This window comes from Sphaeramia orbicularis, chromosome 8 (assembly GCF_902148855.1).
Source record: "Sphaeramia orbicularis chromosome 8, fSphaOr1.1, whole genome shotgun sequence".
Taxonomy (NCBI): Eukaryota; Metazoa; Chordata; class Actinopteri; order Kurtiformes; family Apogonidae; genus Sphaeramia; species Sphaeramia orbicularis.
This window is the reverse complement of record NC_043964.1, coordinates 55121092-55144148: the sequence shown is the minus strand read 5'-3', so window position 1 is coordinate 55144148 and position 23057 is coordinate 55121092. Positions and strand designations below refer to the sequence as shown.

At 40.5% G+C, this 23057-nt stretch overlaps 1 long non-coding RNA gene and 2 pseudogenes across 1 annotated transcript in view; 2 read left to right on the top strand and 1 right to left on the bottom strand.

The window, feature by feature from the left end:
- Nucleotides 1-21794, top strand: part of LOC115423539 (uncharacterized) — a 32962-nt gene extending 11168 nt beyond the window's left edge. The window contains exons 2-3 of the long non-coding RNA XR_003935981.1: nucleotides 5710-5715; nucleotides 21748-21794. This is a non-coding gene — a long non-coding RNA (uncharacterized LOC115423539). The remainder of the gene's footprint in view (nucleotides 1-5709; nucleotides 5716-21747) is intronic.
- On the top strand, nucleotides 6259-6377 carry LOC115425036 (uncharacterized; annotated as a pseudogene).
- Nucleotides 6913-7021, bottom strand: LOC115425040 (uncharacterized; annotated as a pseudogene).
- Nucleotides 21795-23057: the final 1263 nt, after the last annotated feature.

Below are 23057 nucleotides of genomic sequence, written 5' to 3'. Positions count from 1 at the left end.
GTGGAGACCACATTGGACCTTACAGACCCCAGAGACCACATTGGACCTTACAGACCCTAGAGACCACGTTGGACCTTACAGACCCCTGGAGGCCACATTGAACCTTACAGACCGTGGAGACCACATTGGACCTTACAGACCCCTGGAGGCCACATTGGACTTTACAGACCGTGGAGACCACATTGGACCTTACAGACCCTGGAGACCACATTGGACCTCAGATTGTGTCCTCACTGTCCTACCTGGAACTGGTGATGTCACTGTCTTGGAATGTGTGTGGAAATGACCATAAATAGTCACTTGCCTGATAAAGGGTTAAAAGCATTTGTCCGTTTTGAATCCTTTATAATCCCACCATCGTCATGACCACTAGAGGGCACATGAGCCCCACTGTTAACAACGGGTGGTTTCACTTCACTATGGTACAAATTGCCCCTTTATTTTTATTTTGGAGTTGGTCTGTCGTGTCAGTGCTCCAGACTTTGTCCATCACAGATTATCTGTTTTATCTGTTTGCATCTTCCAGTCTCTGTCCCTGAAATCCACCCCCCACCCCACCCCCCCGTCGTCTTCTTCCACTTAATGTTTTGGGTTTTCAGCTGCGATGAACAGAAAGCCCATTTAGACAGACCGTGTGTGTGTGTGTGTGTGTGTGTGTGTGTGTGTGTGTGTGTGTGAGACAGACACAGTCCTCCTGCGTCCATTTTAGGAGGCGAGGTGCGTCAGAGCGTGAAGGCTAGCTGTCAGTCTGGATTACATTCAGTTGTTGGGTACTCTATGTGTGTTTGTGTGTGTGTGTGTGTGCGTGTGTGTGTGTGTGTCTATGATGAACACAGATTCTATGCTGTAAAATGAAATGAAGGAATTTCTAGACTTTAATCACCTTAAAAACACTCCTCCCATGTGTGTCACGTGAGTGGCTGTAGTCTTACCCCACACACACACACACACACACACACACACACACACACACACACACACACACACACACACTCTGTTTCCATCCGTACATTTCCCATTTCTTCCTGTTTTTCAGTTCCGCTGCACACACATGACCTCCACTAACCCTTTCATGGCGATGTGTGTGTGAACATGGAGGAAATGCTTCTGTTTTTAAACCTGAACCAGGACATGAAGAGATAAAGAAATCATGAAGGAACAAAAAAATAAAGTAATAATAAAATGCTTCTCTTTGAAATGCTCCTATTTCATGTTGCATGTGTGTGTGTGTGTGTGTGTGTGTGTGTGTGTTAGAGCGGATGAAATATCGGTCAGTGAGCATTACAGCGGCTGACACCAGTAGTGCATTTACAGTTCAGGCCTGATGCTGACGGTCTGTAGAAAGCACCCTAACGCTAACCCCAACCCTACCCTTAACCTTAACCCTAACCCCAACCCTAACCCTACCCTTAACCCTAACCCCAACCCTAACCCTACCCTTAACCTTAACCCTAACCCCAACCCTAACCCTACCCTTAATCTTAACCCGGCCCTTAACCCTAACCCCAACCTTAACCCTAGCCCCAACCCCCTAACCCCAACCCTAAATTTAACCCTAACCCCAACCCCCTAACCCCAACCCTAAATTTAACCTTAACCCCAACCCTAACCTTAACCCTAAGCCTAACCTTAACCCTAACAACAGCCCTAACCTTAGCCTTAACCCTAACCCTAACCCCAACCCTAATGCTAACCCTACCCTTAATCCTAACCCCAACCCCCTTACCCCAACCTTAAAATTAACCTTAACCCCAACCCTAACTTTAACCCTAACCCCAACCCTAACGCTAACCCCAACCCTAGCCCATACCCCCAACCCTAAAGCTAACCCTAACCCAAACTCCCAACCCTAACGCTAACCCCTAACCCCAACACTAACCCTAACCGCTAACCCCAACCCTAGCCCTAACCCGAACCCCCAACCCTAACACTAACTCTAACGCTAACCCTAATGCTAACCCCTAACACTAACCTGCAGGAATCACCCTAACCCCAACCCCAGCCCTAACCCCAACCAAGGCCCTAACTCCAACCCCAGCTCTAACCCTAACCCCAGCCCTAACCCTATCCCAAGCCCTAACCCTAATCCTATCCCCAGCCCTAACCCCAACCCCAGCCCTAACCCTATCCCTATCCCCAGCCCTAACCCCAACCCCAGCCCTAACCCTATCCCTATCCCCAGCCCTAACCCCAACCCCAGCCCTAACCCCAACCTTAACCCTAACGCCGGCCCTAACCCCAACTCTAACCCTAACCCTAATGCTAACCCCAATCCTGACCCCGATCCTGACCCTAACCCTAAGTACATGGTGTTTAATGTGGTGTAAACATGCATGTGTAAACTTTGTAATGTGTACAGAAAAGATGTCCGGTAAAAGTGGTGTTTATTTGTGTGAGTCATGACATTACATAGACTTGAAGCAGTGGAAGGTGCAGAGGAGCTAGTGTTAGAGGCAGAAGCTTGTGTCATGGTGTTGATGTTAGCCCTAAACCTAACTTAAGTATAAAGTGTTGGTTCAAAGTTTTTTGACGTGTCATTTTATTTTAGACCACAGGTGGCTCGTGGGCCAAAACCGGCCCACCAAAGGGTCCAGTCTGGACCCTGGGATGAATTTGTAAAATGCAAAAATTCTACTGAGCATATTAATGAGGATCAAGGATAGAGCCCAACCAACTGATTGGCTGGCCGATTAATCGGGCCGATTATAGCGTATCACCGATTAATCAATATCAGCCACTATGTAACCGATTTATGAACCTTTTTTGCTGTGGAGATTCTGTCACTTGCTGCTCCTGTGTGTGTGTGTGTGTGTGTGTGTGTGTTCGTGTGTGTTGGCCGTAGAGTTAGAGGAACAGTAAAGCATGTCGGTTTCACTTTCACTTCTGCTCGGACAGTCACGCTATCATCCCCACACACTTGCACACACAATATCATAGAATCATGGACCGCTACCTACCTACACTCCCCCACAACCCCCCAACCCCTCCGTTCTGACAATGATCTGACCCCACCCCCCACCCCCAAATCCGAACATCACAGACCACTATCCTCCATTCCGACAAGGATTGACCGCTAATCCCCCCCCCCACGTCCAAAAATCACAGACCCCCCCAGTCTTTTGAACTGTTCACCCCCCCACACACACCCATGTCCATGCACTTCCTGTCTACCTCACAGTTTCATTCTGCCAGCAGGCCTGGGTATGAAAAGTGTAGGGTAGACTGGGGACAGTTGAAACACAGGTCAGTTGTAACACTTGGACACTTGGAATTGCTCCAATCAGGAACAACTTAGGACTCACCTAATTCACTCTGCACATGCTCAGTTTAGTCCTTAGTCCACATGGGAAGTTGTAGTGCCGTGAGGTAGACATCCAAATTTGTGAGAGAACATAATTTTGTGGTTGTAAGATTTTTTGCTCTAATTATTTTTGTGATTCCATAGTTTGTTTTGTAGTTGGACTCATTAAAGGGAGGTGTCACTTACATTTTAAAGAATGATTTACCAAACAGTAAGTCACTACTTATAAAATATAGACTTACATCTTTTTCAAAAGTCTGCCCTCCCCTGTATAAAAACTACCACATCTACAACCCGTGGTTCCCCACAGGTCACAGACCAGTCTGACATCAGAACATTATACAGAGGTTTAAAGTTGGGTTAATTATCTGTGTGAGATAAACAAAGATTTATGCAACTGTTAATCCACCTGTCCACAATCATCTAATATAAGATTATTATATCCTGTGTAGATCAATGTTCTTATTTCATATATCAGGTAATATATTGGGTATTGGCCAATATCGGATATCAGCCGATATATTGGATATTGGCATTTTTTTAGCCGCCAATATCGGTATTGGCCCCAAAAATCCCATATCAGTCGGGCTTTAATCAAGGATTTTAAAATCATTTTAGTTCTGGTTCCACATTCAGACCAATATGATATAAAGTGGGTCAGACCAGTTAAATGCTATCATATGAACCTATAAATAATGACAACTGCAAATAATTTTTTGTTTTAGTGTGAAAAAAGTACAATTACATACTTTTTTTTTTTTTATTTTTTTTTTTACATTTTTAGGTTTTGCCACAACACTTACATATTTGTGTTTCCCACGTGTCTGTGCTCCCTGTACTTCTGACTTTTACTGCAGTACATGGAATAAAAACATCCCATTTAAACTGCTGTAAATACAAAGGATAACCAGTGTAATGAATCCTATATGGCCTCTATATTTACATTTGTTGTTGTTTCAGGCTTAGACATACACAGATGTATGAAGAAACAAAATCAGCCCAAAAGTGGATGAAAAAATAGTTTTTTGAATTCTCCATATTAGTGTCAACAGAACATGAATGATTATAGATGTTCCAGTAGAAAACCGGATTCATTTTTGTTAATAGTTACTTGGCAAAAGGAAAACAATAGCTTTCTACTGTTTATATACAGAACCTGCATCAGCGCCATAAAAAATGAAAAGGCTGACACGGCAGCCAATGTGTTCGCATGACGAAAACAAGAACACATTTAGAGGCTGAGAGCAGGTTGGAGGTGGGGTCATAGAGGTTGAGGAGGGTGAATGGAGCTGAGGCTGGAGGCTGCGGTGGATGGATGCGCTCTCACACCAACCACTTCCTCAGCCTTGTCACGCTATGAGGTTCAGTGAGCGTCAGCATCACTGAGTATGAGGCAGCAGCAAAAGGAAGGGTTAGACCGACAGGACACAGATGGAGGGAACTGAAGAAATACACACAAAAAAGACTGGTGTTAGGTTTATTTATTAACTGCAAAAAAAATAAAACAAACCAACACAAACCACACTAAACCAAACCACACTAAACAAAAATCAACCCAAACCATACTAAACCACACCAACCCAAACCAAACCATACTAAACCACACCAACCCAAACCAAACCACACTGAACCGAACCAAACCAAACCACACTAAACCAAACCAAACCACACTAAACCAACCCAAACCAACCCACACTAAACCAAACCAACCCAAACCACACCAAACCACAGTAAACCAAAGCCCATCTGCTGCTTCCATGGATATGGGTCATGTTTCAGTGACATCATCAGTGACATCAGTTCCATCTTTATTCCTATCTACAGTCTGTAAAACACCACAGCAGTTGACAAAAATGAAAGCCCTGACACTGAGCCACAGACGCGACAGATGCAGATACTGGACCTAAAAAGACTAAACCTGTCCTGTTCTTGGTCTGGTATGGGTTCACGTCAGAGGTCGCCACTGTTTTCCTTCCACATAAAATGAGGAGGCACTGACCTCTAGTGGACCCAGAGGAGAACTGCACCCAGAGGAAGAGGAACGAAAACCATCAACTCTGGTAACTATGACAACCAGAGCACCATCACAACAGTGTGCCTCAATAATGACATCATTAATACATATGAATATAAATGTAAGAGGAAAAGAGGAAAGAAAATTAAGACACAGAAAGAAAAGAAAGACATGCGTTGTTGACTTTGTTGTGACAGCACTAATTTGAAATACATTTATAGAAGCTATATTATAATACTGGAAGATCTGAGTGTGTGTGTGTGTGTGTCTGTATGTATGTATGTGTGTGTGTGTGTATGTTTTTTATCTGTCCAGTTTGGTTCCTACAGTTTAGGAATAGTTCCATCTCCACATTAAACATCTCTGTAAGTAGATCGGACCAATATTTTGGCAGATATTAGTCATCTTTAATATAATATCCTTATAATCATGTTGCTATGGCCATGATGGGAAACGCAGTATCACACTGCATGATGGGAAATTAAGTTAAAAACAGGAACGACATATTTACCAACTTCAGTTACCACGTGTGTGTATTCATTCATTCATTCATTTTCTAAACCTGCTCTATCCTCACTAGGGTTACAGGGGTCACTTGGAGCCTATCCCAGCTACATGGGGGTGAAGGCGGGGTATACCCTGGACATGTGACCAGTTCATCACAGGGCTGAACATATAGAGACAAACAATCACTGTCACATTACACCTGTGGGCAATTTAGATTAACCAGTTAACCTACCAGTGCATGTGTTTGGATGGTGTGTGTGTGTGTGTTTGTATATATATATATATATATATATATATATATATATATATATATATATATATATATATATATATATATATATATATATATATATATATATATATATATATATATATATATATATATATATATATATATATATATATATATATATATATATATATATATATATATATAGCTTACGGCCATACCACCCTGAACACACCTGATCTCATCTGATCTCGGAAGCAAAGCAGGGCCAGGTCTGGTCAGTACTTGAATGGAAGACTGCCTGGGAACACCGGGTGCTGTAAGCTTTTACCCTTTTCTGAGGGCGCTGCTGCTTCACCCATCGACGGGAGAAAAAGATGCATTTATTCACTCCAAAACTCAGAGAGTGCCATGGAGACAGGGACCAAAAGTCTGGATGCGTGGAAAGGAAAGACATGAGAAGGAAAGGGTGGTGCTGTTGTCACTTCAGCCGTTTGTCCCCTTTCCAGCCGACAACAGTCCAGACAAACCCCCACCTGACACCCGCATGAGTCTTTACTGTTTCTGTTAAGCCCTCTCAAAATGCCAATACGTTTCCTTTGTCCACACTGAATGAATCCAAAGAAAGGAGAGGTTTAGAGAGTGTCAACTCAAAAAATGTTCACATAAAGAAATTTTCTTTACAAACACCAATAAAGGTGAATAGTTACAATTTTCTCTTCTTCACAAAGACTCCGAGGTTTTGGCATCTGTCACCATCATTGCTTTCATTTTTCAGGAATGAATTCATTTGTATTTTTCTCTTGTTGGTAAACTGTTGGTGAAGCAGCAGCCTTTGCTGGGCACACAGGAAAGTGTAAAAACCCACAGCACCTGGTGTTCCCCCATCCAAGTACTGACCAGGCCCAACCCTGTTTTGCACCAGAGATCAGATGAGATCAGGTGTGTTCAGGGTGGTATGGCCGTAAGTACAAATGTTTGTCTGTCTCTCTGTTTTTATAGATTCAGTAACGCTGCAGGTGAGCGGAAGAGGTTCCAAAGGAATCTCAGAGACTTTAAGGTCCGACACCTGACACTCTGACTGCACCAAACACAGAGGTTTTCAACATTACAGCAGTGGTGGCCATCAGGGCCTGCAAGGCCTTCTCTGCTGGCCAAAAAAATGTCTGAATCACAGACTGATGTTAATTTTATTTTGTCAGTTAAGGGTGGACGTTTGGGTCTTCAAGGGTTAAAGGTGTGTGTGTGTGTGTGTGTGTGTGTGTGTGTGTGTAGGGAGGGAACATGAAAACTCAAAGCACATAATCGTATTTTTTTTCATTAGTGTATGATCGCTTACTATGGAGCCCGGGAAGGGACATGAAGAAAAAAAAATTATTGCGTTATATACTTTTTGCATTGGGATCTGCATTCTGGATCTGACCGTGCAGGTCTGACGCACCACCCTGCCCTGTGTCCTCTGCATGTGTAGTTCAGATGACCGTAACTCTTACATTATTTGTGCGATCGGAAAAATTCCAACAGTTTCTGAAACCTGAGACACTGTGCTTCACGGACATTATCGGGTCAATGCAAAAATTTCTCAGGCACCCATCCTAGAAGCCGCAACATAAGCCATTCTGTGACTGGGGATTCACACAGCAGAGCGGATTCACGGAGCAGAGAACCGGAGTGGATAACGGATTAGATCTAGTGTTGGAAAATGTAGACAAGACGGTCATCCACAGTTCCAGACCAGCCTGGAGGTTTATGGATGGATCTGTGACCGAAGGAGCGACTGATGGAGCAACATCTGAAGAAGAAAGGTAAAGTTCACCCAGTTCCAGTTAGTGGACTGTCTACATGACTGAAGCACTGTCTGCTTTTTTCTATGGAGTTTTTACTTGTTTTACTTTATTGTATGTGTGAATTGACGCTTATACTACATGGTGGTTTTATAGAATAAAGTACAAACCATGTAGAATATGTGTTAGTTTGGAGTATGTTGGACTTTCTGTGCGTAAAAGTGCGCATGACGCTCTACAAAATAAGAGCGCATGCGCTGATGTTCGGTGACTTTTTTTCCTCAATAGTGCAGTTTGACCTTGTTTTGTTTGTCTGATACATTGTTCTGTGTGTGTTATTTTTCCATGCGTCCACCGGAAGTTACATTCAAGGATGAAGAGGGAGAAGCCACGGTGGTGCACAAAGGCTGTGGAGATGACAGCAGAGACTGAAGACTGTCCACACACAGATAAAGGACGGAGGAAGAGCCTGATGATGATCAGTCCAAATAACACAGACAGTGAACACATCCACAGGAGGACGGACTTTTGGTGTGAACAGATGATTTTCCATGTACAAACTGGGCCATAGGAGCACTGCCTGGATCAGAGCTGTGAACTGACACAACTGTTTCTGCAGAGCCATGAACATGAAGGCACTCTGCAGACACAGAATGGACAAATGCTCTGTGTGTGTGTGTGTGTGGGGGGGGGGGGGGGGGGACACCTGTAGAGTTTGACCTTTGACCCTGTTTTTGCACAACAAAAGGAAAATACTCGCACAGTTTGTTGTAAATACTTTTTATACTTTTCAAAGTTTATATTTAACATTCAAATCTTGTATCCATGTGTAATTTCAGTGTTTTTCTCTGGTAAAACAAAAAAAAAATCTATTTTTGTGTTTTTCGTCATTTTAAACTGATATTACAGCATTAGAACAAATAGTGAATTATAAATGACTGCTTTATTGAACGTTCGAAGTGTTCTGCAAAAATGGGCAAAAGGACTCAAACCATTTTAGGCTCAGGAGTATAAAGGATTTTAATACAATGCGCACATCCTCCTTTCTCATGTGCAGACCATTCACTCTAGGCGTAAATCCACCTGTTTCCATGAAGCTGCCCACAACCGTGAAGCTGGGCAAATATGAATTTCATTCAGAAACTGTTGGAATTTTTCCGTTTGGACAAATAATGAAAGAGTTACGGTCATACTACACAGGACAGGGGGGCGTGTCAGACCTGGCACTGTCAGACCTGAACTGGACCACAATGTATTATGCATGGACCTCAAGCAAGAGAGAGCATATATGATTGTGTTGTAACACAAAAGTATTGCATTATAACACAATAGTTTTTGCGTTATAACATAATAGTTTTTGTGTTATAACGCAATACTTTTGCGTTATAACACAATCATTTTTATTTTTTGCATGTCCCTTCCCAGGCTCTGTAGCTTACAGATTAAAAAAAAAAAAAAAAACTAAATCATTTTTTGGTTGCCTTAGAACACAGGTGTCAAACATGCGGCCTGGGGCCCATATCCGGCCCACCAAAGGGTCTAGTCCGGCCTGTGGGATGAATTTGTGAAATGTAAAAATTACACTGAAGATATTGAAAATCAATGGTGTTAAAATCATTTTAACCCCTTAACGCCTGAATTTACATACAAGTATATTAAAAAATGTATTATGTGTGTTTTTGCTTTCTAGTAGATGCTAAATTAAGTGGAAATTGTTAATTTGACTAAAGCACATTAAATTGAGTTTTGGGTGTGTTGCATATTTAAGAAAATAGCCAATAAAAACACACATTATCTGGTCTCAGGCTGGGGGTGGTTTTATTGATGCCACATTATTTTCAGTGTTCTGACTGTAACACCAACTATTTGAACTATTATTATGCAAACAAACAGAGCTCCAGCTTTTATTAAAGTGGAACATGGGGGTCAAAGTCATTTTAGTTTAGGTTCCACAAGTGGGTCAGAACAGTAAAATATTAAAATAATAACCTATAAATAATGACAACCGCACATTTTCTGTTCGTTTTGGTGTAAAAAAGTAAAATTACATGAAAATGTTTACATTAACAAACTATTCTTTTACCAAAAGTCTAAATGATCTGAACAAATATGAACAACCTGAAATGTCTAAAGAGACGTAAATGCAGTTTTGCCAGTATTCTACCTGTTACTAAATGTTTTGTGTATTTGTAATGTAAGTTGTCATGTACATGTCGTTGGCTTCCTGATAAAACCTGCTATATGCCTTTTGGCAAATTTTACGGGAGAAACAAAAAACTGTTTATATAACAGGAAACTGTGAAATATGACAAAAAAATATCTGTTCCTTTAATGTTGGTACTTATGATGGAAAGTAAACAACTTTCACAGGAGAGTGAAATTTGAAGCTATAATAGGGGAGATAACAGGTTTTTATTCCCAACCAAAAACATCACTTTGCAGGTTTTATCAGGAAGCTGACGATGTGTAAATGATAAACTGAGGCAGAATATTCTTAAAACTACACTTGTTTTTTTTTTTTCTTAAGACGTTTCAAGTTGTCCTTGTTACTCTGATTTTTAAGGAGACTTTGTAGATGTAAACATTTTCATAATTCAATGGGACTTTTTTCCAGTTATTATTTTACTTTAGATCATATTGGGCTGAATGTGGAACCTGAACTAACAGGAGTTTGACCTTAAAATGCCCTGTAGAAGCTAATAATGCAGTGATTCCCAACCTTTTTTGACCCCATTTTAACATCAGACATTCAAAACAGAGAGTTTTTTTTTGCTAAAATTAATTTGTTTTTGATCATGTAATAGTTTGCGATACTATGTTGCAAAAACAATGTTAATTTTAGAGGACATTTTGTTTATATAATGTATATTATTGTGGATGGAGGCAGTAAATCCAGGTGTAGATTACTGCACAAAGGGAGAATTTTATTTTCCTTGGGCAGGATCTGGTAAATGGACTGAACTTATATAACGCATTTTCTACACCGTCATGGTGCTCAAAGCGCTTTACAATTCCTCACATTCACACACACACTCACACACCAGCGGACGGCTGCTGCCATGCAAGGTGCTGCCTGGCCCTACTGGGAGCAATTTAGGGTTCAGTGCCTTGCCCAAGGACACTTCGACATGTGGACAGTCGGAGCCAGGATTCAAACCGCCGACCCTTTGGTCATTGGACGACCTGCTCTACCAGCTGAGCCACAGCCGCTCAGGATCTGTCCAGTCAGTCCAGCTGTGATTTACAAGGAGGACAGTTATTACTGAACAAACAAGAACTGAAACTATGAATTATGAAAGAGCTGCAGCATCTGAAACTGACCACAATGAACATTTGACACATAAACAGAGCCACAGTGCTTCAGTTTGACTCACAGTTTCTCATGTCTTTTATGTATTGGGATTGTCTCTGTCGACTCACCATATATTTTTTATTAGTAAGTTTTATTTTTTTTTTTTCCAATTTCATCAATTACTTGAAATTTCAGGCGACCCCATTTGAGTTCCAGGCAACCCCACGTGGGGTCCCGACCCCAAGGTTGAAAAACACTGCAATAATGTAATAACAAACGATAACATAATAAATTTGCGATTTTTAAAATAGGCCAAAAATGTAATGTCTGGCCAATAACGTAATAAAAGTCCTGAACCGATAGCATAATAACTTTTAGCCAATAATGTTATAACTTATTTCGTTTTTGGCTCAGTTATTACATTTGCAAAGAATTTTTTTTTACCAGGACAATAACGTAATAACCAGCCAATAAGTTATAACGTTATTAGCCAAACGTTATTACGTTGTCGGTTCAGGACTTTTATTACGTTATTGGCTTAATACATTTTAAAAATGGCAAATTTATTACGTTATCGGCTGTTATTACATTATTGGCTTCCACATGTCGTATAATGACCTTCGTGTGTGCAGAATACAGGTTTAAGTCCAATCCTGTCACAGACTATATTGGACTGAAGACCAGGGGCCTCATGTATAAAGCGTGCATACGCACAAAAACCTGGCGTACGCCCTTTTCCATGCTCACGTTCAGATGTATAAAGACTGGAATGATTGTGGAAATGTGTGGTCCTTCACGCCAAGTCCATAGCTGGTGTACGCACTTTTCTAGTGCTTTGGAACCTTTGGCGACACTTAGAGGTGACACTGGGAAACTGTTAATAATGTGAAAAAGATCATTCCTCCGATTGATGGGCACATCGGAGATACACAGACGAACAATGAACACAGCGACACGTCATCCTATTGTCAGAGCAGCACATCCACCACCAGAACCAGAACCAATTAGACCCTGTATCCAACAATGCCAATCCTGCCTGGGAGGACATTCAGCAACAACCATATAAAGAGACAAGGACACAAAATTCATTGGTTGATAAATGCATTTAATATAGTGTTCATGTCTGTGAGAACATTTATTAGTTGGTCCAGTCGCTCATTGACTCCACCGATTGTCCTCATGATGTCCTCTTGTGACTCGGGTCAGCATGGACCCATGCCAGTGTTCTGGACACCGGTCAGATGGGCATCAGCAGCGGGCTGTGGTGCATCGGAGGACCGGCTAACGCCGGGGAGTCAACAGGAAGCCTCTGTGACAGGAGGATGATACTGAGTCTAGGGCTGTTCGATTACAGAAAAAAAAAAAATCACGATTATTTTAGCAATAATTGAAATTACGATTATTAAAAATGATTATTTGTTAACCTTAAAGTTGTTTATTTTTTTCTTGCAAAGCAATGTAAAATATACTCTTTAAACATAAATAAAGCTTTTAACCACTAAAACAAAGTATGTTCACTTTTGTACGAAACAAAAAAATCTTTGAATGCAAATAAGTGTACTGTAAATTCAAGTATGTTTCCTTTTGTAAATAAATAGTGCACTGGAATTAAACTGCTATCGACTTGCCATAGAACTGTAGCAATAAAAAAAAAAAACACTTAAGTGCAAATTATAAATTCAAGTATGTTCAATGTAGTATGAAACAGTAAATTCAGTGGCGTGCCGTGAGGTTTCAGTTCAGGCCTTCTGTATACATCAGCCATCTAGAATACGCACGTTAGAGTTATACAGGTTAGGGTTAGGTTAATACGGGAGTTACAGCGTAAAGAGATTCGGAAACTGAAGATTGCATTGCGGACAAAGTTTTTATGTGTTTTAGTTTTTCATAAGATTATGATAAAGGTGGCGGTGGTTAAACTTTAGATGGTTACAAAGGTTTGTTGTGTTAGCGGTCGGTGCGGACACAACTACGAAACACTTTTTGCACGTGATGTGTTTTTGCTCTTCTTCTTCTTCTTCATCAAACCCAAAGTGATTCCATACAATTGAATTTGACTTGCCTTTTTTGTTTACCAAGCACTTCTGCTGTGATTCTCTTGTCATTTTTCCAGACCACTAGGTACAACTTTCCTCTTGGGGTGGACCTGCCGGCTAGCAGGCAGCTGTAGCTTAGAGGGGGGCGGGGCAGGGCAGCTCATGGTAGCTTGCGTGCGTGTGAATTAAAACAACTCAAAATTAATAATCGTTTTTTCTCGATTACATAATTTTTGTAATCGTTGCGTGTAATAATCGAAATCGTAATTGAATTTCGATTAATTGCACAGCCCTAACTGCGTCTGACCGTCTTCTGCCTCATTGTTGGAAATTAATAATTTGAGTGATTAAACATGAGTCAAAGTCTTTGATTTTCTCTTTGATATCCTGACATGACTACACATGAACCTTTTTCTTGTTTGGCTGTGATCAGACGATTGTATGACCCGTAGAATAAACTAATGTGTGACTTACACAAATACTAAATATATATTTACGTTGGGGGTGATCCACGTCAGCCCTGTGAGAAAAGTGTCACCCACAATATTGTCAACTTTCCGCTCAAACAGTCTCAGTTCGTCTCTTTTCTCCTTCCGCCTGTTTCGGCCTCCGCTTCGCGTCCACCTTGACGTCATCGTCTGATCACGCAGACAGGGGAATCCCAGAGGGAACCCCACCTGCAGACCCCGTTTATACTGATTTGCATATTTAAATGTGGGCGCGGAGAGGGAGGAGTCAGGTAGTCCAACATATGCGGTCAATTCCACGCTGATTGGGATGAATAAAGGAAGTGTACTTGGATTCGGGCGTACGCACAGTTTCATACATCTGGATTTTTTTGTGCGTTCGGACTTTTCTGGATTTGGGCGTACACCAGGTTTCAGTATGAAATCCACGCAAGTCTTGATACATGAGGCCCCAGGGCCCGTATTCCTAAAGATTCTTAGTGCAGAGTTGCTCCTAGTGGCCAAATTCTAAGAAAATTCTTAGAATCATGATGTTCTTTTAGAATTTCCCCTAAAAGTGAAGAGTAGATCCTAGTAAAGATAAAAGCTATTCCTACAGAATCCTAGCCCTTAAGAAAGCTCCTAAGGTGAGATCTGTTCAGAGCAGGAAGAGGACTTTTAAGGGGAAGAGGAGTTCCCTAAGCAGAGGACCAAATGGAAGAGGCAGGAGGGAGATTCTGCAAACACTGGACGACAGGGAATTAATTAAACGCTACAGATTGGATTGTGCAGGAATCCTGTTTGTGGTTGATCTCATTACAGATGCACTTACTTCTCCAACCCAACACCACGATGCAACACCACCTGAAATGAAAGTCATCCCAACACTGAGGGATTTGGCAACAGGGGAAGTGCAACAATGTAGCAGTGATGACCTGGGTCTGTCCCAACCCTCCATCTGCAGGGTCACAACCTCCTGAAGCTGGTCTGCAATCACAGACACTGATGAAAGCTGAGCCACTTTACCCTCGTTAAGACCAAATTGAGTTGAAATGTTGAAAGTGCAAAAATTACCAACATGCCAATTAATATGAGCAAATAAATAGAACTCTCACTATGTGAATACTGTGCCAGTGGGCCTGAGTTTTTTCACACATTTTGTCGGATAATTTTAAAGTATAGCTTACGATTCATTTAACAGATATGTTTTTTATGTGAAATTTTATTTACAATTACAGTCTTCATAAGATTAGATTCTATGATTCAGTTTATCCATTTGAGGGTCCATCCCTTGCCCATTATCACCAAAAGTATATATTTTTCTAGCTTTTAGGATCAACCAATCACAGCTTTTGAAATGATGACTCATACCTGTCAGCGGGTCGACCACACCTCCTCACTAACAGGAGTTTCTGTCCATTCTTTGCTCAGAGTTCTGACAGTGTTCTGGAATCACTCCTGAGATAAGACTCCTTGCTAGGAATTTTTAGGTGACGTTAGGAGCTGTGAGAGGATTCTCTGAATCTTTAGGAATACGGGCCCAGAGTTCATGCCCCCCCCCCCACCCATAAAGGTCCAATCAGATGGACCACACAAAGGGTTTAACCCTTTCATGCACAGTGGTCACTACAGTGGACAGCTGTTCAAAGCTGTTCTCTTGTATATTCATGGGTTTTGTTGTTTTAGTTCCATATCAGCCAACACAGTGGACGCTTATGCACCATCCCATAATACACTGACATTCAGACCATTACTGTAACTGTGCTGTTCTAGATAAATCTGATCTGCACTAACATGTTTGAGTGTAAAAAAAATGCTAATGGTTATTAGACTGTAATTAACAGGGGTTGTTTTTGCTTTTTTAAACAAAAAAATTCGGATTTTTTTGCATATTATCTCCATGAATTAACTAATAACTAGTATTAGAGTATGTTAAAATGTGAGAAAACATCAGATTAGCCGCATTGAAAATGTTTTTATTTCATAGTTTTCACACAGTATATCAGTAAATATACTCAGTGCCAATGAAAACTCAACACTTGAATGTGTTTTATTGTTCCTGAGCTGCATCAGTATGTTTCAGTTTCACCTGTAGAAGATAATCCCAGACAATTTCTTAACAACCTGAGACGGGTTGAGCTATTGTCACGCTTGAATGAACTTGTCTGCATTCATAAGACTTGTTTTTCTCATTGCTCAGCAGTGAACTGCTCAACTTAAGGAACTGTGGTCAGTTAAGGAGTGCTAATGTTCTGTATATAAAGGCAAACTGAAAAGCACCAAAATCATTTGCAATAACTCAGCGATGCCCAGACTGACACCTGACCACAGATGCCATGCTATGGGGCTCCTGGAGGCCGGAATCTCTGCTCGGCAGGTGGCACGCTGTTTTGGATGCGATGTGTCCACCATAGTCAGGAACAACAGAGGCATGAAGAAACTGGACAACTGCAGACAGACCTGGTCCTGGACCAGCACCTGTGACCACGCCACAGCAGGACCGCTACACTGAGCTGCAGCACCTCCGGGACCGCTACACTGAGCTGCAGCACCTCCAGGACCGCTACACTGAGCTGCAGCACCTCCAGGACCGCTTTGTGACTTTTGGTTTTGGGGGTCCTTGAGTTTCTTTCTTTAGCCTTATTTTCTGTCAACAAATTTGGATGTGATTTTTTATTTTTACTGTATAGAAATGGCCTATGATTAATTCCAAAGAGCTTATGGGATAAAAATCCTCATCGATTTAAAAAAATATAAGAATCTTCAAGTGTTGCGTTTTTATTGGCACTGAGTATACATGTCTCGAAAAGGAGTAGAAGAAGTTTAAATTTATTTAATCCAACCCCTCTAGTGCTTTTACACTTTCATCACCAACTTAATACAAGAATCAAACACTTTTCCTTATTTTAACATTTAACAACAACTAATACACAACAGTCTGTTCATGTCAGTACAATCATACAAACAGACTCAACAATTCAACAGTTTTCTTCAATAATTACAGCAGATTTATCACTTCAACATTATCCATAAACAAACAGCCCTCATTGTCATTATTAAATACTGGACGTCACAAAAGTCAATTCTTTACATCTGTTTTTAAACTGAATTATGTTTGATATTTGTTTTATCTCCACACACAGATGGTCAAACAGAAACTTTAGAACCTAGTGTGTACTTTATGAATCTGTACATTTAACTTTCCCCTTAAATCATAACCTCCCTCTCTTTCACTAACATTTCTTGACTATTGCCCGGCAGTAAGTTATTCTTTGCTTTATACATTATTTGAATAGTTTTGAACTCCACAAGGTCAATGAGTTTTAAGGTTTTAGATTTTAAAAACAGTGGATAAACCAACATTGTGAACAGTTCTTGTTGCTCTTTTTTTGCAGTAGAAAAAGTCTTTGTAATGAACTTGCATGTGTATTTCCCCATTCCTCCAAACTGTCACTTAAATAAAGTAAGACCAATGAATTATACACAATGTTAAGTGTTTTTTGATCTAATATCCCCTTTGCTCTGGTAGGACTCTGATGCTTCTGGATAGTTTGTTTTGTACATATTTTATGTGAAGTTTCCAACAAATTTTATCATCAGTTATCACTCCGAGAAACTCGTTTTGATTCACCCTTTCTGTATCTACACCCTCTATTTGTACCTTCACCTCATTACTTGTTTTACATCCACCAAAAATCAAGATTTTCATTTTACACAGATTTATTGACAACTTATTTTTTTGTCAAACTATAACTTAGTCTAACAATATGAATGAGATGATTTGGTTTGAATTATCAAGAAAATGGAAAAAAAAAAAAAGGAATATGGTTGGACATTTCTATCATGTCATTCCAGCGTCGTTCTATTGTTTCCAGGAGTTGGTGTATTCTTACAACTACAGACCATTTCATTTACAGCACTAGACAGTTGTCCTCTTTTCTCCACTCGACAAATACCAACACATCACACCCATTCTTAAATCCTTGCACTGGTTACCCGTTAAAACACAAATCCATTCCAAACACCTGCTCCTGGTTTTAAAAACCCTACATGGCCTTGGACCTCAGTCCGTCACACATCTGTTCCAAGGTTCTAATAGTTTTGGATTTTTCATTCTAGTTTAGTTTTATTTAGTTTTGACTTTTTTTCCCCCCCTCTAATTCAGTTCATTTTAATTCGTTTTTAGAGCAGATTTTCTAGTTTTATTAGTATTAATTTTTTTCTAAATGCTTATTTTAAGTTTAATTTTAGCATTAACTTTATTTTTTTTATATCTTTTCTTTTCTTCTCTGTCGTCATATTCAAATAAATCCCAGACAGGACTCTGCTGCTTTCTCCCAACTTTAGTCTCCATGTTTCCAGGTAGAGTGGGGACTAGAAGACGACTGGAAACCACAAGTGACGGACCATGAAGTGTCGTATGTTGCCACTAGCTAAAATTGCTAGAGCGAAATAAATCGATTTCGTATCAATCCGATGTTGACAAAAATTAAAATGAAGGGAATTTTATCCATAATTTTTATCTGTTTTAGTTAGTTTTGTAAACACACAATACAGTTTCAGTTAGTTATTGTTTTCTTCTTTTAATTATAGTTTTTAACAAAGAATTTTTTTTAAAAATTTAATTATAGTTTTTATTTATTACAGTTAACAAAAAGGTTTTTTCAATTCTAGTTTTTGTCATTTCCTTACTTTTCGTTAACGATAACCTTGATCTGCTCATCACTTACACCCCAACAACAACACTTCAGTCAACAGGAAGTGGACACTTACTGGTCCTTCACACCTGATCCAAGAAAGGGGGGGGGGGGGGGCAGCTTTAGTGTATCTGCCCCACAAACATGGCGCACCTGCCTGATCCAATTAGACTGGACACACCAGGAGACATTTTTAAAAACGGGTTAAAAATGTACCCTTTTTCGACGGCGTTCTGTTGAGTTGTGTGTGTACATTTGTGAGTTTAAGTGTGTGTGTGTGTATATGAGTGTTTACTTGCACTTGCACTCTCTTTTTACCCCCACCAAGTGGAACAACGGAGGTTATGTTTTCATCAGGGTTTGTCTGTTTGTCTGTTGGCAGGATAACGCCAAAGTTATGGATGGATTTGGATGAAATTTTCAGGAAATGTTGATACTGGCACAAGGAAGAAGTGATTACATTTTGGTGGTGTTGGGGAGGGGCTGCGCTCTCCAAGTGCTTTTCTAGTTTTGCATTTTTTCAATTTAAATCATGTATTTTCCTGTATTTTTTCACTGATGGGGGGGGGGGTCATCTACCTTGGCGGAGGTCTGCACTCTCCAGGTGCTTTTCTAGTTTATGATTGTTTTTTTATGTTCTATACCTGTTGTGAAGCACAATGAGTCTGCCTTGTGCATGAAGTGTGCTCTGTAAACGAAGTTGAATTGAATTGAAAGAGTATTTATTTGCAAACCAATGCTCAGTGTCGGCTAATGTTTAGTTGATTGACATTACATTGATATGTAACTGTGAAATATAGCTGACCATTTACAGATTATGTTAAAAACTACTTTTTGGGAGGTACTGTTAATGGAACTAGGTCCTGTATAACATGCATGTTGTTTTTGTTTTGTAATTGTGCTGAATGGTTGTTAGTTGTTTGTGTTGTTTTTTTTACCTCCGCCAGGAGGTGCTGTGATCACTTTGCTTTGTGTGTTTGCGTGTTTGTTTGTTTGTCTGTTAGCAAGATAACTCAAAAAGTTATGGACGGATTTTCGTGAAATTTTCAGGAAATGTTGATACTGGCACAAGGAAGAAATTCTTAAATTTTTTTTTTGGAGTGGGGGGGGGGGCAGATCTCTCGGTGGAGGTCTGCGCTCTCCAAGTGCTTTTCTTGTTTTGTTTGTGTGTGTTTTTGGTCAGTTGTGTACTGCAGTGTAAAGACAGCTGTGTTGGGTGTGGACTCCAGGAAGAACAGTGATGGCCTAAACCAAAGCTAATGGAGATCCAAAGAAATGAAATAAAATGTACTTCCGCTGATACTCAGTGTTTTTCTGACACCTGATTGCTTGAACAACTGTGGTGATGTCAACACCAAAGTGGTCTATAAAAGAAGAACTGAACAGCACAGGAGCAGCACTGGATAACATTACTGTCTTTGGTGGCAAAAGGTCATGAAGATGCTGACGAAATCCTGAAAAATCCAGTCATTTTTAGCGATACCTTCTTAAACCTCGTACTTTGAACTTGACATGCTTGAGTCCAGTTCACACCAAGGTTCTAATAGTTTTGGATTTTTAATTATAGTTTAGTTTTATTTAGTTTTTACTTTTTTTTCTCTAATTCAGTTAGTTTTAATTAGTTTTTAGGGCAGGTTTGCTAGCTTTTATTAGTTGTCGTTTTTTCTGAATGCTTAATTTTAGTTTCGTTTAGTTTTAGTATTAGCTTCAGTTTTTTTTCATTTATTTTATCATCCATCTTATTCACATCCTATGAGGTTACCCTGGACACTTTATTTGGGGGTGGGGTTAGGACGGCTCAGACACAAACATACGTACAGTACCATGGATACATTCCCTATAGCAGGTTGGGGGGGTGATGTAGGTGGGGGTGCCATCCATACACAATGTCAGTTACGTGAAAACGAAACTGAAACTTTCCGTACTTTCACCGTTGGCCTCCTGACTTCTACACCTCTGTTATACCGCTGATCTGAGATGAAATTTTCACGTTCTCTCCTATATCAACATTGACAAAGACGAAAACGAAGGGAATTTTTTCCATAATTTTTATCCGTTTTAGTTAGTTTTGTAAACACACAATACAGTTTCAGCTAGCTATCATTTTTTTCTTTTAAGTTGAGTGTTTATTTATTTCAGTTAACAAAAATGTTTTTTCAGTTTTAGTTTTCGTCATTTCGTTCATTTTCGTTAACACTAATAACCTTGGTTCACACAGATGCACTTTTTACTGTGACATTCTTCAAATGCTGCTGCCTCATTATCCCTCTGTGGTCCCACCCTGAATCTACAGTAGTCTAACCCATAAAGACCCACTGCTACTTCTGAGGCAGTTCACAAATGACCTTTTCTCTATTTTTACCTTTCTTATCTGATTTATCACAATTTTTTTAAAATTATCCTCCTTATTTGGCATTTTTTTGCCCCCCCCACCCCCCAAAACAGGTCCCGGATCGGCCCAAACTCATGACTAAATCCGATCTGATCTTCTAAAAAAAGCCAGATCGGCAGCTGATACTGAGCTGTAGATCAGATCAGGACATCCCTAAAAGTTATGCCGCATTTCCACTACGTGGAACCAGCTTGACTCAACTCTGGTACCAGGTCCTATTGCAGACCGTTTCCATTACAGGATACTACCGACTTTACAGTACCTGGTCGTCATAGCGATGTGGTGCATTACTTCCCTGTTGTCTGCTCAGAGTTGCTGATAAACTCGCTCATTGCGGGTTGTCTTGTCAAGCTCACGCTGAATTTTTACGTTGGCCACCAAAGACTGAATCTCTTTGACCAACCATGGTGTAGTTTTACAGGCTGTCATCATGTGGATTAACCTACCGCTATATCAGAGGTCGCGCTAACCGAAAATATTCCGTCATTGATGGATTTTTTTTTTAAATGACGGAAAATTCTGAAGGCCGTCCATCATTTTGACAGATAAAATACTGAGGGTAATCTACCAAAGACAGTTTTCACACAACACTATGAACAGAACCTGCTCGCATATTAATCAGTCAGTGTCAGTCTTGTCTCGTTATTTCGCTGACTTTAGCCAAAATTAGTTGCTACTTTGCTAGCACAAAATGTGAAGACAGCCAAGTCTCCTTAGTAGGGCTGGGTAAAAAAATTGATTTAATCGATCTTAGATCGATCTCATTTTAATTTTGCATAATCGATTAATAGAGGATGAGATCGATTTTTCAGAGCAGGACCGGGAGTACGCGGAACTGTGGGCGGCTCCGTCTTGCGAACCTCTGGGGGTTGTCTTGGTCTCACTCACGACGGCTCTGTTGCGGAAAAGATGGGGAGGAAGGGTGAGGAAACCCCCCTCCGCTGGAGGTTCTCTGGCCTCAAACTCGAACCCGCAGTGTGAAGGAACTGGCCGCCCGGTGAATCGCAGAAGCTGGTTGTTCTTGGAATAATAACTTTAAATCCATACAGTCACCTATGGCTGAGTCTGGAGTTAGAGGAATAGTAAAGCCACAATGTCCGACCGCTATGCTGCCCGCTCCTGCTCCCCGACCAACAGTCACGGAGTGCGCACCCCCCAGCCCCACTCCGCTCCGACCAACAATCACGTAGCACCCCCCCCCCCCCCCCCCCCTGTGTTTGTGTTTTATGGCCTCCAGCCATAAAACATAATATAGATGACGAAGAAGTCTGTTCAGATCCACTGGTGAAACATGGGAATGTTTCTGTCCTGATCATTATTTAAGAGCACATTCAGCAATTTACTGCTAAAATGTCATATTTATTTCCTTTCTAACATCAATATTGATACCAGTATTGATGTGTTGCATGACTGCAGTACTCAAATGATCAGATTACAACTCAAAATTGTACTTTGATATCACTAAATTACTCTGAATCTATCAATTAATACTGAATCGAATCGATATTGAATCGAATCGAATCGTGATTAATCGATTCAGAACCTTATGAATCGAAATCGAATCGATCATGGAAATTGGCCATGATACCCAGCCCTACTCCTTAGTTATTTTAAAAAGCCCAGTAAATGTGTGGCATCGATGAACGCAGTGAAAAAAGAGGGACTGATGGAGTGAAGGATGACGGACAAGCAAGGAATACTCCTGTTCTTCTGGCATTTGGTGTGTTATATGTACACATTTTCTACCTTTCATGTGTTATTTGATGGCATGTCAGTTTGTTTCCTGATCTGTGGTTGACAGAACCTGAACCCTAACCCTCAGTGCATGGGATCTGACACTGAGTGAACAAACACAAGGAAAGCTTAGAATGTCTACAGAGAACACACCAGTTAAAAGTGGCGTATATAATTATGCGAGCAGTGATATCACGTTGGTTTATCAGCCAGCAGCAACTACAGCTGCTGCATCACTGAGATGTTTTTGAACATTAAATACTACTAAATATATCTCATTATCATTAAAAAATAAAAATTTGAAATGACAGATAATAATACATTATGCTGGAATTTTTATGACCCTGTCCATCAAAACGACGGACAATAAAAATGTCTAGCACAACCTCTGCGCTATATTTACTGTAAACTCCCACATCTGTTTTTGTAAAAGGGCGGCTCACAGAGACGACTCTGACCAATCAGTGGTCTGCAGTGTTTACATGTCACCTTTTTCTGGTCCACAGTCCTGGAACCTCTGTGGAGGTGATATCAAAAAACTAGTACCAGGTACCAGATTCCAGGTCCTTTTTCGTAATGGAAACGCAAAAAGGCCGAGTCAAGTCAAGTTGAGCCGGTACCACGT